Source organism: Amblyomma mixtum, chromosome 8 (genome assembly GCF_055824585.1).
Source record: "Amblyomma mixtum isolate Tamu chromosome 8, ASM5582458v1, whole genome shotgun sequence".
In the NCBI taxonomy this organism is placed as follows: domain Eukaryota; kingdom Metazoa; phylum Arthropoda; class Arachnida; order Ixodida; family Ixodidae; genus Amblyomma; species Amblyomma mixtum.
In genome coordinates this window covers 114493033-114508045 of record NC_143019.1, presented here as the reverse complement: position 1 = coordinate 114508045, position 15013 = coordinate 114493033, and the positions used below count along the sequence as shown (strand labels likewise).

Below are 15013 nucleotides of genomic sequence, written 5' to 3'. Positions count from 1 at the left end.
CTTTTCTTCTGTCGTTAGAGTCGCGTGGTTAACTGTCTTCATCGATGTATGTTATCATGATTATAGTTACATGATTTGGAGGACGGATTAGTTCTGAGCACAGTAGCAAAACGCTTCATAACCCGCTATTTTCCTTCATTTTTTACAAGCTAGTTGACAAGATGAATAAAAAATTCAAGGGGCACTTTGAAGATCTAAAGTGCGTGAGGAGAAAGCCTTTCCACGCAACTAACTAGTCCTGATTGGTTAACGACTAACTAGTCATGACTAGTTAGTCATTAACCAATCAAACTCACGCAATAAATTAGCCCTGATTGGTTAATGACTAACTAGCGATGACTGGTTAATGACTAGTTAGTCATGACTAATTAGCTAGTGACAAACTATTCATTATTGGTTAATCAACTAATTGTGATGACGAACTAGTCGTTAACCAGTCATAAACTAATTAGTCATGACTTGTTAGCCATGACATGTGACTAGTAATCACTGACTCACTTCAGATGTAACGGACGGACGGACAGAGTCATGGCCGTGAGTAGGGTTCATTAAAGGCCTTAATTTTTCAGCGGACTCAAGCATTACCTAAACTGCTTTCCTCGCGCGCTGAATGACACCACGGTGTGTAGGCGCCCAGATCTGTGGTCCACAACGCGTTATTATCGGGAACATAAATGGATTGTGCGATATAAGTTAAGAGCTTGTCGGTGATGTGATGGCTATGCTTGAGCGAGTAAGCATTTTTTTTAATGGCCTGAACTAGCCAGCTGTGTGTGGCACGTTCGGCGAACCGACGTCGTCGCCGTCTTTAGCAATGTCGCCCACGCTCTCCCCCATGTCCTCCCCACCACTCTCGCTCTCTCCCTCGCTGCCCCTGTCACGCTGGTGATGGATGGCCCATTGTTAGCTAAGGCGGGAACCCAGCTTGAGAGGGAGGGTGGTGTCAATACGCGGAGGAGCGGATTAGACCTCTCCCTGATGTAAACAGTGTGACATCAAAAAGGTGTGCCCCGATGGGCAAAATCATCGACTTCCGGTTCTTAACCGGTTTTTCTGGTGCCGAGCGCTCCCCCACTGCCTCTGTTCCCCGATTCGAAACGCCTCGCAGCCTTTCTTCTCACGGTGCATGTTTTGCCCATCGGACCAGAAACACGTGCGCTCATGACGTAGGTTGGGAGAGGTCTATTGGTAGGCGCCGCATCGTTCGAAACCACAGCGCTCCGATTGGGCAAGACGTGCGCGTGTTCTGAAACGCGTGCACTGCGGATCAGACACAAGATTTTAACGTCCCGAAGTTGCTCGTTGGCTATGAGAGTCGTCGTAGTGGAGGCCTCCGGATCGATTTCGACCACCTGGACATCGCACAGCACAATGGCTTCGTTTGCATTTCGCATCTGAATCACATCGCCGTTGAACTAACACGGAAGGTAAAAGCGAAAAGGTGATTTTCGACACTGTTGTGCCAGATCTTCAACAAATCTTCGTTCCGCTGGCATCCTGTCGAAGTCAGGCGCCGAGCTTATTGGCCCAGCGCCCGGCGGCAACTCGCAAAAACTTTTCCAGGCTTGTCCGGGCCGTGCACACATCCTCTGATGATGCCAGGGTAACCCGCCCCCACGAGCATTTCTGCCAGCTCCTTCCGTGGAGGGTTGTATCCAACTTCTTGCAAGACCACACAAGAAGACACAACGGACCCTCCTCTTGTGGGCTCAAGACGTCGCCCCCACCTAGGGGCCACACTAAAGCCCCTCAATAAACTTTAGGCTTTAGGCCACACTCGGCCCACCTGCCCTAACCCCCAACCCTCAAGGGTCAAATAAAGTTGTTTCTCTCTCTCTTTCCCTTGTCCGCGGGGGGCCAGCGCGGACCGCTGCTGGTGACTCACCCTCCGGACGGAGCGGGTGACGCAACCGTCGCTCAACCGCCGAGGGTATAAAAAGCGTGTACGGAGGTCGGAGAGAGAGCGAGACGCAGTCCGAGTTAGCCCGTCCCGAGAAGCCGTTATGCTATCGGACTCCGCGCCGAACCTTTGTGATGCCATGTAAATATTGTATATAAAGCCCCTTTCGCTTGCTATACGACATCGAGTTTCTTCGGCGGCATTGCCCTTGCGTGACGACTGGCAGAATTACCGGTCGCACTACCGGGACGACAATGTCATAAGTGTGGTGACAGCGCGAGATGCATCAGGCGCAGCGCATTTCGGGCAATAAACTTTCGCTGACACTCGCAGCATTTGTGGATGAGTGAATGTGGGAGCTAGGTGGCCATGCAGCAGAGAGGGAACGTCGTGCTCGGGACACCAGAGCCCGCAAGCATGCGGCGGATGGAATGATGAACGCGGTCAGAACGCTCAAACGCGCTATGCGACAAAGTCCCAAGATTCCGTAGGCGCGAACATTCAGGACTGCGTGCACGCAGGCACGTAGCCGGGGAAGGGGAGGGGGGGGGGGTGCTTTCCTCCTGAAATAAAGCCCCCAAGCCGGCTCGTACGAAAGTCCCTACCACCTCCCAACCCTCCTGCCTGGCAATGCTCTGCGCCCCCCCCCACCCCCTCCCCCGTATTTTTACAAAAGGATGTTACCACCTGTAGCTCGAATTTCAGCGACAACTTCGCTGGCACGCAGTCAGACACGTAGCCAGGTGTTTTCGGGAGTGTCCAAGGTAACCTCCTTTTGTCGCGTCCTCTCAGTTTCACAGCGATAGAGGGTTAATCCCAAGCAACCACCGATATCCTTCGGACGGGCGACAGAGGTCTATTTCGGATGTTCTGTACGTCCGCTGAGCATCCGCAAACAGCCGGTAGACGTCCGTCGGCCGTCCGAAAGGTGGCCAAAGGTATACGGTTCGCCCGCCGACGGACGTCCAGTTGAGTACGTCCATTGGCGGATCTTTCTCGAATATTCGCATATATGGTGCATGCGTGCTTTTTTCACTCCGCGCAATGCAATAAAACCAAAAACAAATTGATGCATAGCACGCATATTTTATTGTGGTTGATGATACATCAGCAGAGCAATGGGTTACATTCGGAAAATTTCTTAAATGTGACTCTTCAAATGTGGCAAGCTTGGGACACACATCCGTAATCATCCCACCCACAGGATTTCTGAAATAAAAAAGAACGCGGCAAACATCAGTCATGTGAAACAAATGGCACAATGCAGTAGCCCAAGTAAAAACATTGGAACCAATTAATAGAAGTGTTTAATGCTGCAAGTATAACAGACAATGCACTTTATCAAACACCACAATAAATATAAGGCAATAACAGCTCTCACTTTTCCACACCATATTTGACAATGTATCTGTTCTTTATTTTCGTGGGCCTTAGGGCACTAACCTGCGCAGCACTGTACGCGACTGTGCAGAGAAAGCCGCAAAGCTTCCGTTGCGAACCACTGCGACCTCACGTGCTCGTGAACATAGCGATGCCTTAAAAATTAACAAGATGCGAAAACACTCCGCCCCGCAACTTTGAAGAGGAGTGGGAATTAGTCGCGCGAGTTGAGGGCTCCCGAAAGTGTGAGAACAGCACACACTTGGGGAAGCCATCTCCTCGCGCTTACTGCTCCCACTGTCCTGTGAACGAATGTTATATGAGCATGCTGCATTGTCCTAGAAGCAAAGTCCCAAGAAGTGCACTGGATACATACCTTCGTAGGCAATCACATGTGCACTAAGCCTTCTTTACACCAAGGTCGACGCAGTACGGGATTCCGGTGTTCCAGAAGAGCTTCAGGCGCTTCCCGTATCTTTCGAATTGCTTAAGTTACATACAACTTTCGTCCACAGACCGAACAAAGCCACATTTTATAATAACAGAGCTATAAAGATCTGCGCGACAACACTACGCGACATATCAACAACAGCGCTACGGAGCCGTACTAATGGATTGCATTGGTCTGACCGCGAACTGACATCTATGATGATGGTGATAGCAGAATGCACGGGAGTTTTGTTTTGATGCTTACGAATGGTTTCAATGGCAAGTTTAGCTAGCAATACAGTGGACATGTCGAGCAACTCCTCTAATTTGAAGAAGTTTTATAAATATTGAGTTCTTGCAAAATTCTGCAACACCTGCTTCTCCTCTTAGATAAATTTAGCTCGTTGGCGGCTCTTGCACTGCAGGTAGGAGTGGAATCGTACCAATTTACAAACGTCTTCGCGTCAAACCCTCCAACTGATGCAAATAAAACAGTATACATACACGAAAGACTCGAATTTTCTGTGAAATAAAAAACGTCCATACTCATGGCCTGGGAAAATACTCGACCTTACATCCTTCGGACGTCCACCTCGTCTTTCATGCGGATATACAAAAGTGGACACTATCCGTACGTCCGGCGGATGTACGAATACGGATATCCGAACTCGGATTGTGTTCGTACGTCCGATGGACGTCCAATCTCGGCAAAGGACGTTCGGATCTAGCTCGTACGTCCGACGGATATCTGTGGTTGCTTGGGATGTACTGTGGGTAACTGCACCCAGTCATTGTTTTCAGTTCAAATTGCTTCTCTGGCTATTTCTAGCTATGCTAGCATTTGTCCTGCATCAAAAAAACACATTGGTGGCTCAGAAAACTGTATTTGTAATTCTCCCTATTCCTCCCTATCGCTCCCCCTCTTTTAACGCGATATCGTTCGAGGCCCGTTACCCAGAACATCCGGCGTCGCCGTTGTCGGCGTTGTGAGCGAAAAATAGGTGGCCACCCTCCGGAGAAGCAAGGGGCCACCTAGGTCACGTGACCTTGTGGCGTCATCCCCACCTGCCCACCGAATGCGAGCAAACCCACCGTGGCAGGTGGCGGTTAAATTAATTATTGATCAAGAGAGGTTGCTCGGGAAGAGCAACTTGGGTTGCACAAGCCCCACTGATGGCAGCGCCTTCCATCACAATGCAGTGGCGCACCATTGCGGAAGGATTGGTACGAGGACTCCCAGGGACCTGTGAATGTAAAGCTGAGAATGACCAGTTACGCATATATGGTCATTAACTCATTAAAGGAACCCTGAAATGATTTCCACAATCATATTTTACTGCAACAGCTGTGTAGAGGTGATCTCTGCGAGTATTCTAGTCCGATTCAAAAAGCTGCGCGTGGAACCAATAATTTACAAACAATTTTTAAAACTTGCCGCTCACAGCCGATTAGGGCGACACCTCACCGCGCGTTTTTAGCCTCCCCTGCCCAGTGACGTAAACTGGGTGGCCTGTGCTATAGTGAACTATAGCCTGGGCCATGTACTGGGCGACCCTTATCATTTGCTCTGCCCACTGACGTCACGCGCAATTTTTGAAATAATTCATCGTCAACTGAGCATTGATGTTCCTTGAAATACTATCTTATTGATTGCTTATTATTTTTTTAAACACACGTATACAGAGGTAAGGATCCAGCGCATTTCTTGAAAGTAACGTAGTACTTCCGGTAGTGAAGGAAATCCGTCTGCTCACAAAACCACGCGTTTTCGTCAAATCTCTGCGTCCGCCTTTGCGAGTTCCTAGCTGCGCCGACGAGTCGCTGCTGTCGTCACTGTCGTCGCCCTGTGGGTCTCGGTGTGGCGTGTACTGAAAAAGGCTCGAAGCCCATCCCAGCGGTGGCTGCACGCAGCCGCCCTTCGAGATCCGGATCCATGCCGTTCGAGCAGCTAGGCTATGTGATAGTAGCTGAATGACGAAACTCACGCGCGGGAAAAGGGCTGCGACCACCGGAAGTAAACAAGCCGAGCGCCATTGCTTGACGTATGCATAGGCGGAGCCCCGTCTTTTCTTTTTTTTTTTTCGGAGCCAGCCTCTCGTGTATGAGTTGAGGGTAGTAGGGGGGGGGGGGGAGAGGAGGAACATCATTTTTAATCGGCGATATCTTCGGTGTTGATGAAGTTTGCTTAACAATTTTTGCGGTGCGGTGACAAGTGATGGAATACCGATCTCTCGTGCGCTTTTGCTAACCTTGGCAAAGAGCTTTGCGTCATACCCTTACGGCGGAGCTTAAATGTCGCCCCCCCCCCCCCTACTTTTTTCCACATTCACTCTCTCCTCGAACGCCATCTCAAGTTGGGAGGACTGGGAGATCCATGCTCACGTCTGCAGACCCGACATCGGAGCCTGCTGCGGGTGACTATAGGGCTTCTGACGTCATGTCCCAACATGGCCAGTCTCGTGCAGTGCGGGACCGCGCAGTGGCCCAGCGGGGTCTGAAACTCACTTGCAAGTTTTTCTGCCTGTCTGTCTCCCAGTCCTTTTACTCACGCTAGCCGCAGCTCAGGTATACTTCAGATATCGATGCCAGATGCCGCGGCTAGAAACATCTTTTTACTTCCGCTGTTATTTTAATAAATAAACCACTCATAATATCATTATCTCCCCCACTCGATTCAAAATCGTGGCATCCACACCGACTCCAAGGTTGCTTCGTTGGGCAGGACCAGTGGCGTAGGCAGAAATTTTGTTCGGGGGGGGGGCTCATGTTGCAGCGCGGCGTCCTCATAGAATTTGTGGAGGGATCAAACGCAAGAATAATAACTGCATTGCAATTGACAATTTCAGTGTGTATTAGATAACGCTATGCACTGTCTAGACAAGTGAAATGTGTATTTCTTTAAATAAAATTATGTATTCGTTTGTCTTCAAAATCGTGGCAGACATAACTGATACCAATGCTTCCATGCTTTTGCGTATTTAATAAGTAAAGAAAATATCAAACGATGTCTAGAACTATATCAGTCCGAAACCAGCAAAGTAGTGCATGCCGCTGATGTGAAAAACGTAAAGGTCATGAAATGAGCAAGTATAGAGTGCACGGGCACCCAGATGAGCTCAGCGAGTCGGTGGAGGTGGGGGGCTTCATGTGGAGCAGGCATTGTGCAGGGGGATGAACCCTGCCCCTGACATAATTTATAACGGCGGTTTTTGAATCACTAATCATCTAACTTGCACCTCTGTTTGCCAGAGCAATAGCTGTAGAGGTCTTCTCGGCTTTTTCAAGGGCGGTATCTGAAGGAAGTTCGAAAGTTAGGGAAATTATGGCGGGGACAGTCAGTGGCTCCGTGCTCATCGCATCCCATCCCCGTGCCATTTGTGTAGCGCTGCCTTCCTGCGACCATGGTCTCCGGTGGTGGTGCATGTCCCTAGGTAATGGTTTGGCATAGTTTGAAGTTTAAAAGTTGATTGGGAGTGTTCTCAGTGATTTTTGTTTGCGAGGATAATGATGCCTAGCTGGTCGAGCATATCTCGTCCGTTAGCTGTAGCAACTAGTTAAAGCTAGTTTAGCTTTTAAGTGGGCCTCTCGAAGTTCGTGCGAGGTGTTATGGACTTCCACACTTAAAAAAGAAACACACTTCTATGCCAAACCGTTTCCTTTATCACCCTAAGCAACTTCAGCAATTAAATATTAGCTGCAGCGTCCTTTACTAAAACATTCCTCCGTGTGAGAGAAGAAAAGAAGTTGCAGCCGCAGATAACGCTTCCTAGGTGCACCGTAGTATTCACGGCGTCTATCTTAATATATTGTTCTTTTCTAGGCATGAAAGCGATTATTTTTCTAGGCATGAAACGGTGTTACCATTCCTTCCAGCGGAGATTTGAAATGTTGCCGGCATCGCTGACCTCTACGAAGAAAAGTTTGAAAAGTCCCGTGGCGCGTTTTCCGGTTCTGCTGGGTTGGTTTCCGCATAACACCCCACCAAAGTGATTGGTCGTCATGCAGTAGCGTCACGCATGACGTCACTCCAACGCGCGATGGAAACGTAGGCACCACGCTGAATGGTGCAAGCGGATTACCCACGGATCAACAGTGACGTAATGATAATCGATCGACGTCATTAGCTGGAGGGCCTCCCCAGAACTTGTGAAGGGCATTTACCCCTTCCTCCTTGGGTTATCTCAGACTATATCAGTGCTCTTCGACGAGCTACCTAACATTAAATCTGATTTCATGGGGCTTAACAATGTTACGAGTATTTACGAGGCATAATCATCATCAGCCTACCGCTGCAGGACAAAGGCCTCTCTCATATCTCTACTATTAACCTGTCCTGCTCCTGAAGCGGCCACCATAGAATGTGACACCCTCTACCATAGCTCGGTGTGTTGTCCCCAGTCCATGTTCAATCCTTTTCGTTAGCCTCTAAGTTTCTGCCCCTTAATTGAGTACCGGTAAGGTACAATTAACTGTTACATATACTTTCCTCCTGAGGGATATTGGCAAACTGCCTTTCATGATCTACGATTATCTTCCAAATGCACTCCACCTCATTCTTATTATCCTAGTTATTCCATTCTTGTGATTCGTATCTGCGGTCACTGCCTGCCATAACTAGTAAATATATTTCCTTACCATTTACTTGCAATTAACGCATCGCTGCCTCTTGTAAACTGCTGCTCCTGCCGAGACTATTGAACATTGTTTTTTTCGTTTCCTGCTTTATAATTTTTGGATACTGAAAAAAATTGCGCAGAAACAGGAGGACAAAACAGAGACAAGGACAAAGGCGAGCGCTTTGTCCTCATGACTCTGCGCAATTTTTTTCAGTATGACAATATCAATCAACTAGCCACACTTTCTGCTCTCCTAAGTTTAATTTTTGGACCCACCGCTCTGCTTTGCCTTTTTAGGTTCTCGATCATGCTTTGCAATTCGTTCCGAGTTACTCGACAAGGCAGTGTCGTTAGTGTTAAAAGTTTGCGTTGATGCGGGGCGTGGGAGCCCCGCATGCGAGGAACCTCTCAACACAGTTGCTGGGTGGAGACTGCAGTGAAGGGGAGAGAGAGTGTGAAAGAAAGCACTTCCTGTGCTGTGGGAGTGCAGACGGTCACGGTATGGCGCCTAGTCGGAGGGAATGGGGCTGTAGGCATCAGGTGTCGCCGGGGGAGACGCCTGCTAGCTTTTGTGGGAGAGGACGGCCCGCGCTTGTTTTCTTGGAAGCGGTCGGCTTGTACGCGCGGAGGAGGCAAGGGCTGCTGGAGCAGCCTTGCGTCGCTTGGTCGACTACACGATCTAGCACTGGAGAGATCGTGCCTTCGTGCCTAACACCCGTCCTTATTGGGATTTGATTACTTTCCTTGTGTAGGACTATGATGGTTGTGCAGCCGCTATACATGCATTCCAGTATATTGCATAGGCCTGTTCCACACCCATACTCCGTAATTCCTGCATGCCCTCTGATGTTTAAGACTGAGTCAAATGCTTTCTCATAATCTATGAAGGTTATATATGTCAGTAGGCTACAGTCTGTGTATTTCTTTATCACCTGATTGATGGTGTAAATGTGGTCTATTGTCCAGTACCTTTTACAAAAGCCAGCCTGGTCTCTTGGTTGATTGAAGTCTGTCTAAGGCTGCTCTGATTCTATTAGCGATTACCTTAGTAAATACTTAGTAGGAAAGTGACAGTATATAAATTGATAGGTGTGTAATTTTTGGAGCCCTATACGTTCCCTTTTTTATGGATTAAGAATAAGATAATGCTGGCCTTCTTACAAGATTCCGGTATGTTCGTGGTCATGAAACATTGCGTATACAGGGTGGACAATCTTTCTAGCACAATATCCCCACCGTGCTTCAACAGATGTGCAGTAATCTGTTCCTAACCAGCTGCATTCCCCTTTTGCATTGCATCCTTTGCATCCTATATTTTGCTACCATAAGGATGCCCAATTCCTCTGCACCGCTGTCTGCGTCATTATCCTCCTGTTTATTTCAGCTATATACAGTAGAGATCTGTGTAGAACTCCTCGGCTGCATTAAAACGAAGGAGACACAATATTTCGAACGAAACCAAACGATGTGCTTTGCTTCATGGGCATTAGGGTATGCCTTGTACCAAGTTTCAGTCGCAGGCGTTGAGTGGAACATATTTTAATATGATCTTCAATGTTCTCCGAGCAGGGTGTTAATGCGTGCAGGGCCTTTGTGGGGTGAATTGCACGCGGCTCACGGCCTGCTTCTGCTTGAAACCCTGACTTAGAGCTATTTTCGACCCTCGAATTAGGTGCGCTGTGTGGTCATTGTTTTGCACTCTTACAACAATATGGCGCCTGCCGGGATACAGGGATGTCCTGAAGTAGCCTTTTGCCGCCTGGAAACCTGAAAATGAATTGGTTCTGTAGCTAGCAATGGCTGGTGGGACGCGTACCGAAGCTGTGGAACGATAAGGAACACGGCTATCTTATCGCTCCACCTAATAACGTGAGGAGCGCTCTCGCAAAAATGAGCCGAACGACGAAACCAAAACTATGCGAGATTTTTTTTTTTTTTTTGTCAATATGTGAAGTGCGCCGAGAGGTGATATGTCCAGGGGGGGGGAGGCGAGTCACTTCCGTCCCGCCTAATTGGAGAAACCTCCGCTGAAGCCGCAACTCCGCACACCATCCGTTGTGAACGTAACTGAAGGAGGAATTGGCGCTAGCGTCTCTACTAGTAGAGAAGATTTAACCGAAAGAAGGTTCTGAAAGGAGAACAGGTGTCTCACTCTCTCTCTCACTGTCAATCATTTTTGAATTTCTTACTCGCGCGGCCGTTGCAACCGCCGCGCATCGTTTCCGGGTTTCGCGAACTACGTCAGTCTACTTATCTTGCGCGCTGTCGCCTGCTTTGCGACGCCGGTCGCAGACACTTTGGTGCCGTGTTCCTTCATGTGTTTGCGGGAGTTTGCGGTGAGCTCAGCAAACAAGTGCATACGCTCTTTTGAGAAATCCCCCACGAGGTTCGCCTGTGCCCGCTTTCCAGACCCCCGGGCTATGGAGTCGACGGCCTCGTTGCCGGGATTTCCCTAGTGCGCAGGCACCCAGATGAGCTCAGCGCGTCGGGAGAGGGGGCATGTGCAGCAGGCATTGCGCAGGGGGATGAACTCTGCCCCTGGTAAAATTTAGCATAGTGGTTTTTGAGTCACTAATAATGTAACGGGCGTCTGTGTATGCCAGAGCAATGGATATAGCGGCCTCCTCGGCTTCCTCAGAGGTGGTGCCTGAAGGGTGTTGCGCTCGGGTTGTGGAGAACCCGAGCAAATAAGTGACCATTCTGTGTTTAAATCGGCTTTAACTAACTTGATGGTAACATAGTACGTGTAATTCTTGAGCCCTGCCGTTTATTCTTTTCAGCTTTTATTCTTTGCTCATAATTTCGTGTTAAATTACTGTTAATTTGTTTGATTGTATTTGCTGTAACCTACTGATTTGCGCGAGCCATATTTTTGTTAACATTTTGTGTTACTTGTGACTGCTGTTCTTTTGTCATTTTGTCTATTGTACCCCACTCCCCTCTGTAATGCCATCGGGCCCTGAGGGTACTGAAATAAATAAATAAACCGCAGTGGCTACGTGCTCGTCGCAAGCGGCATGGCTAAAATGCATGGCTACAACAGAGGTTCTCAGGTTGAGTACTACGGAACCTTCCTTGGTGCGGTTTTTAGGCTCCCCGGGCGCTAAATGCATGCATGGCTCAGATCCTTTCCTGTACCCACTTTATTTTGGCACTACTCATAATTTATTTTGGCTCTAATCATATTAATCATACTGTATTTTCACTAATAATACAGGATACGATGTTATTCACGGTCAGTCATTATTGTATTTGGGCATTTTTAACGTTGGTGACTGAGACTGCGTGCCATTTTTTTGCGTGCATTTTACGCTCGGAGATAAGAAACCAGATGTATGTTTCGTGAAGGGCAAAGTATTGTACTTGAGAGAAGCAAGCGTAGCAATGGGGCGGCAGAAAATCAGATGGGCGGATGAGATTAGGAAGTTTGCAGGACAGGGTGGCCGCGGCTGGCACAGGACAGAGTTAATTGGAGAAATATGCGAGAGCCCTTAGTCCTGCAGGACAGAGTTAATTATATATATGGGATAAGTCTTTGCCCTGCAGTGGGCGTAGTCAGGCTGCATCTGCTGATGATGGTGGTTCCTAAGCACCTTTTCGAAGATGGTGAAGCAATCTTAGACTAAGCAGCTTCAGGAGAGCTTCAGCCCAGCTTCATTTGAGCTTGCCTGTTTTAAGAAGGGAGAATACTTGTATCCGCAATAGAAACACACAAGCAATACGGAAACAAATAAACAAAGACAAACAAACACTGAAGCTTCAAGCTGTGGATAGCTTCCTTTCGAAGAATATTGAGTCAACATGAAAACTGCATGACTCACATCAATTCTTCGAAAACATAGCGCAAAAAGGACACGGACGACACAGAACAGGAGTTCTGTGTCGTCCGTGTCCTTTTTGCGCTATGTTTTCGAAGAACGGTTACCAGCTAGCCCAAACCAATCTACTGTCTCACATCAATATTTTTTTTATTAACATGAACAGCTGATGAGGGAGTAATTACTCAATGTCATCCACGCAGCCATACGGCTACAAAGAAAAGCTATACAGCTTTCTCAGAAACTTTGTAGTTAAAGAAAAATTTGTCCTGGTCCGAGGTTCGAACCCGCGTCCACCCGGCACCACCACTTCTCCGGAGCAGTCGCTCTACTGAATAGGTGAACTGAGTAACTCGAAATGGGAACAGTGTTGATCCAATGTATATAGGGGAATTCTCCTCTTGTACAAGGTATTCAAGGGACGTCATCCACAAGGGGCGCTCCCGGCCGCCGCGTTCAGCAGAGTCTCGTCGCAGATAATTTCAGTCCGACCCGCAAAATCGTGTGACTGAGTGGATACGCCGTGAACTGCGCCAAACAGGAAAGAGCGGGCACGCTTAGAAGGTTCCACTTTGTTAAAACGGTGACCCGTGAAAGCGGAGGCGCCGGCGTGTTGTGCGAGATACAGGACTGAGAATGTGCCAGTGCTTGGCAAGCGGGCCAGCCCAAGATCTGAGCTGAAGGTGCCGACGGCCTGAAAGTGGCGTTTTTGGAGAGGCGAGTAATTCGACGTGTCTGTTCGCTTAGCTAGTATTAGGAACGGCGACAACAAGTCTCGCCGGGTGGCAGCCAGCCCGCCTGCTTCTACTGAATGGCTCCGAGCAACTCGAGGGTGATTGCCCCCCCCCCCTCCTGCCGTCGTGGACCGCACGGAGAAGACCCAGGTGACAGCTGATTCCAATTACCGAGCTTTGCCCGGTCGCAGTGCAGGGCCAAAAAGAAGGGGCTGAAGTTTGAGCAAAACCAGACCCCTTTCCGAAGTTTCTTCACGTGTCGAACGCCGCCGCCGCGGGGAGACAGACGTTATCTCCCCCGATTGCCGTGACCGTGGCGGGGAACAAAGGGCCTCGCTTTCTACCGCTCTTCGGCGTGCCGAGCACCGCGACGAGCTGGCGGGCATCATCCCCAACCCTCGCGAACATCTCCAAGGACGAAGGACCGCTTTCCGGCCTTTTGCTGACCTCGCGTTCCGGCCTTGAGCGGCAGGTGTCATCCGATGGAGAACAGATGTCGGTAGTAGAAGTAGTAGTAGTAGTAGGTTTATTTGGCCATATTATGTACAATATGCCCTCGAGGTGAGGCTAAAGGAGGAAGACCAAGCATGCCTCCTGACAAGGCCTACACCCCGATTAACACATCACGGAAACGGTGGCCGAATGGACAAAAGAGAAAAAACAATGAGCAACATTATCACAATAGAAAATAGTTAATGAGTGTTACGACTCATCTAGAGACCCGCGATGAAACGGTGGTGGATTCAACAGTAGCGGCAATTTCGACGGGTCGTTTGACCCCCAAGATGGCCCCACGGCTCGGTGCCAACGACCTCCTAGAAGGACCGACGACCGGGGAAGATAGGTTGCCCCTCGATTGAAAGAGGCCCGAAACGAATCAGAGGAAGCCGGCACAGCTGCGTCTGTGACGTCAACATGCCACACCTGTGTTCGAAGACGCGAGCTGCCAACTCAGTGCTACAGTGATGCGGACTTTACGCTTCCTCCTCGCCAGTTCCCACGTGCGGGCTCTCAACAGGTGTCTTAGTTGGCTGTGACGTATGGTGCCGATCTTTTGTGTCACGATGAATTGCCGCCTGGTGAAAGGGCTCAACAGGTCTTCGTTGGCTGTGACGTGTGGTGCCGATCTTTTGTGTCACGATGAATTGCCGCCTGGTGAAAGGGCGGAACCTTGGGCTATTTAACCTGCGCCCAAAGTGAGCACGAACGCTCTGAACCTTGGGTAATAGGTTCATCCAGTGCGGCTCTGAACCTTGGGTAATAGGTTCATCCAGTGTGGCTCTGAACCTTGGGTAATAGGATCATCCAGTGTGGCTCTGGGCCCTGGGTAAAAGGCTCATCCAGTCGCTCGACGTCATGAACTCTTAAATTTTGATTCCTTGCTCTTATTTTGTAAATTTTTGTAATTAAGTATCTTAGTTTCTTGCCATTAAATCTGCTTGTTTTCGTATGTCCAACCATCTGAAGTTCGACCGTTTCCTCATCCCGGCTGTGCCCCCTTGGAGACGCAAAAACTGGCCACGCTACCTCGAGCCATGACATGAGAGACAGTAATAAATACCAATTAACAGTTAACAAAACATTTTATAAAATGCACATTCAGGTAAAAAAAGGAAGACAAACACACACTCAAAAAACTAAGTATAAAGGGTTAGCTGAAAGTCAACCGGGGGGAAAAAAAATCTTCAGCTTTTTCTTAAATACAGACACACTACAACTTTCTGAAGCAATCTGAATAAGAGACTGGTAGGCATTACACAATGTTATAATTTGATAGTCTGTTATTTGTTTACCATAATTTGCTCTGGATCTTGCAGTATATAGGGCAACTGAACGTGGACCATACGCAGACCATACGGTGACCCGTGGGATCCTTCGGCTGGCCAGAAATCACCACTAACCGCAGTCGACGCTACCTCGACGGCAATCTCCTTTCCCCCAGACTCAACACGTGACGAGGGTGTGACCATAAGTGCGGTGTTTGTGCGCACAAGTGAACCTAGGGAATTTAGGGAACGAGAACGATATAAAACTCGACAACGAGTGAGGCAGAATCGTCTCACTTCAGATCACTTTGCTTGTAAAAATGTCTCCTTTCGCCACCAACGAACCTCTTCGCTCAGCAGCACTCCTGTC

At 48.7% G+C, this 15013-nt stretch overlaps 1 long non-coding RNA gene across 1 annotated transcript; it reads right to left on the bottom strand.

Annotated features, from left to right (window-relative positions):
• Positions 1–2963: 2963 nt before the first annotated feature.
• LOC149334021 (uncharacterized) lies at positions 2964–3883 on the bottom strand. The gene is made up of 2 exons (XR_016284983.1): positions 3657–3883; positions 2964–3109 (listed from the first exon to the last, which is right to left on the bottom strand). It is a non-coding gene; the product is annotated as an uncharacterized LOC149334021 (long non-coding RNA).
• Positions 3884–15013: the final 11130 nt, after the last annotated feature.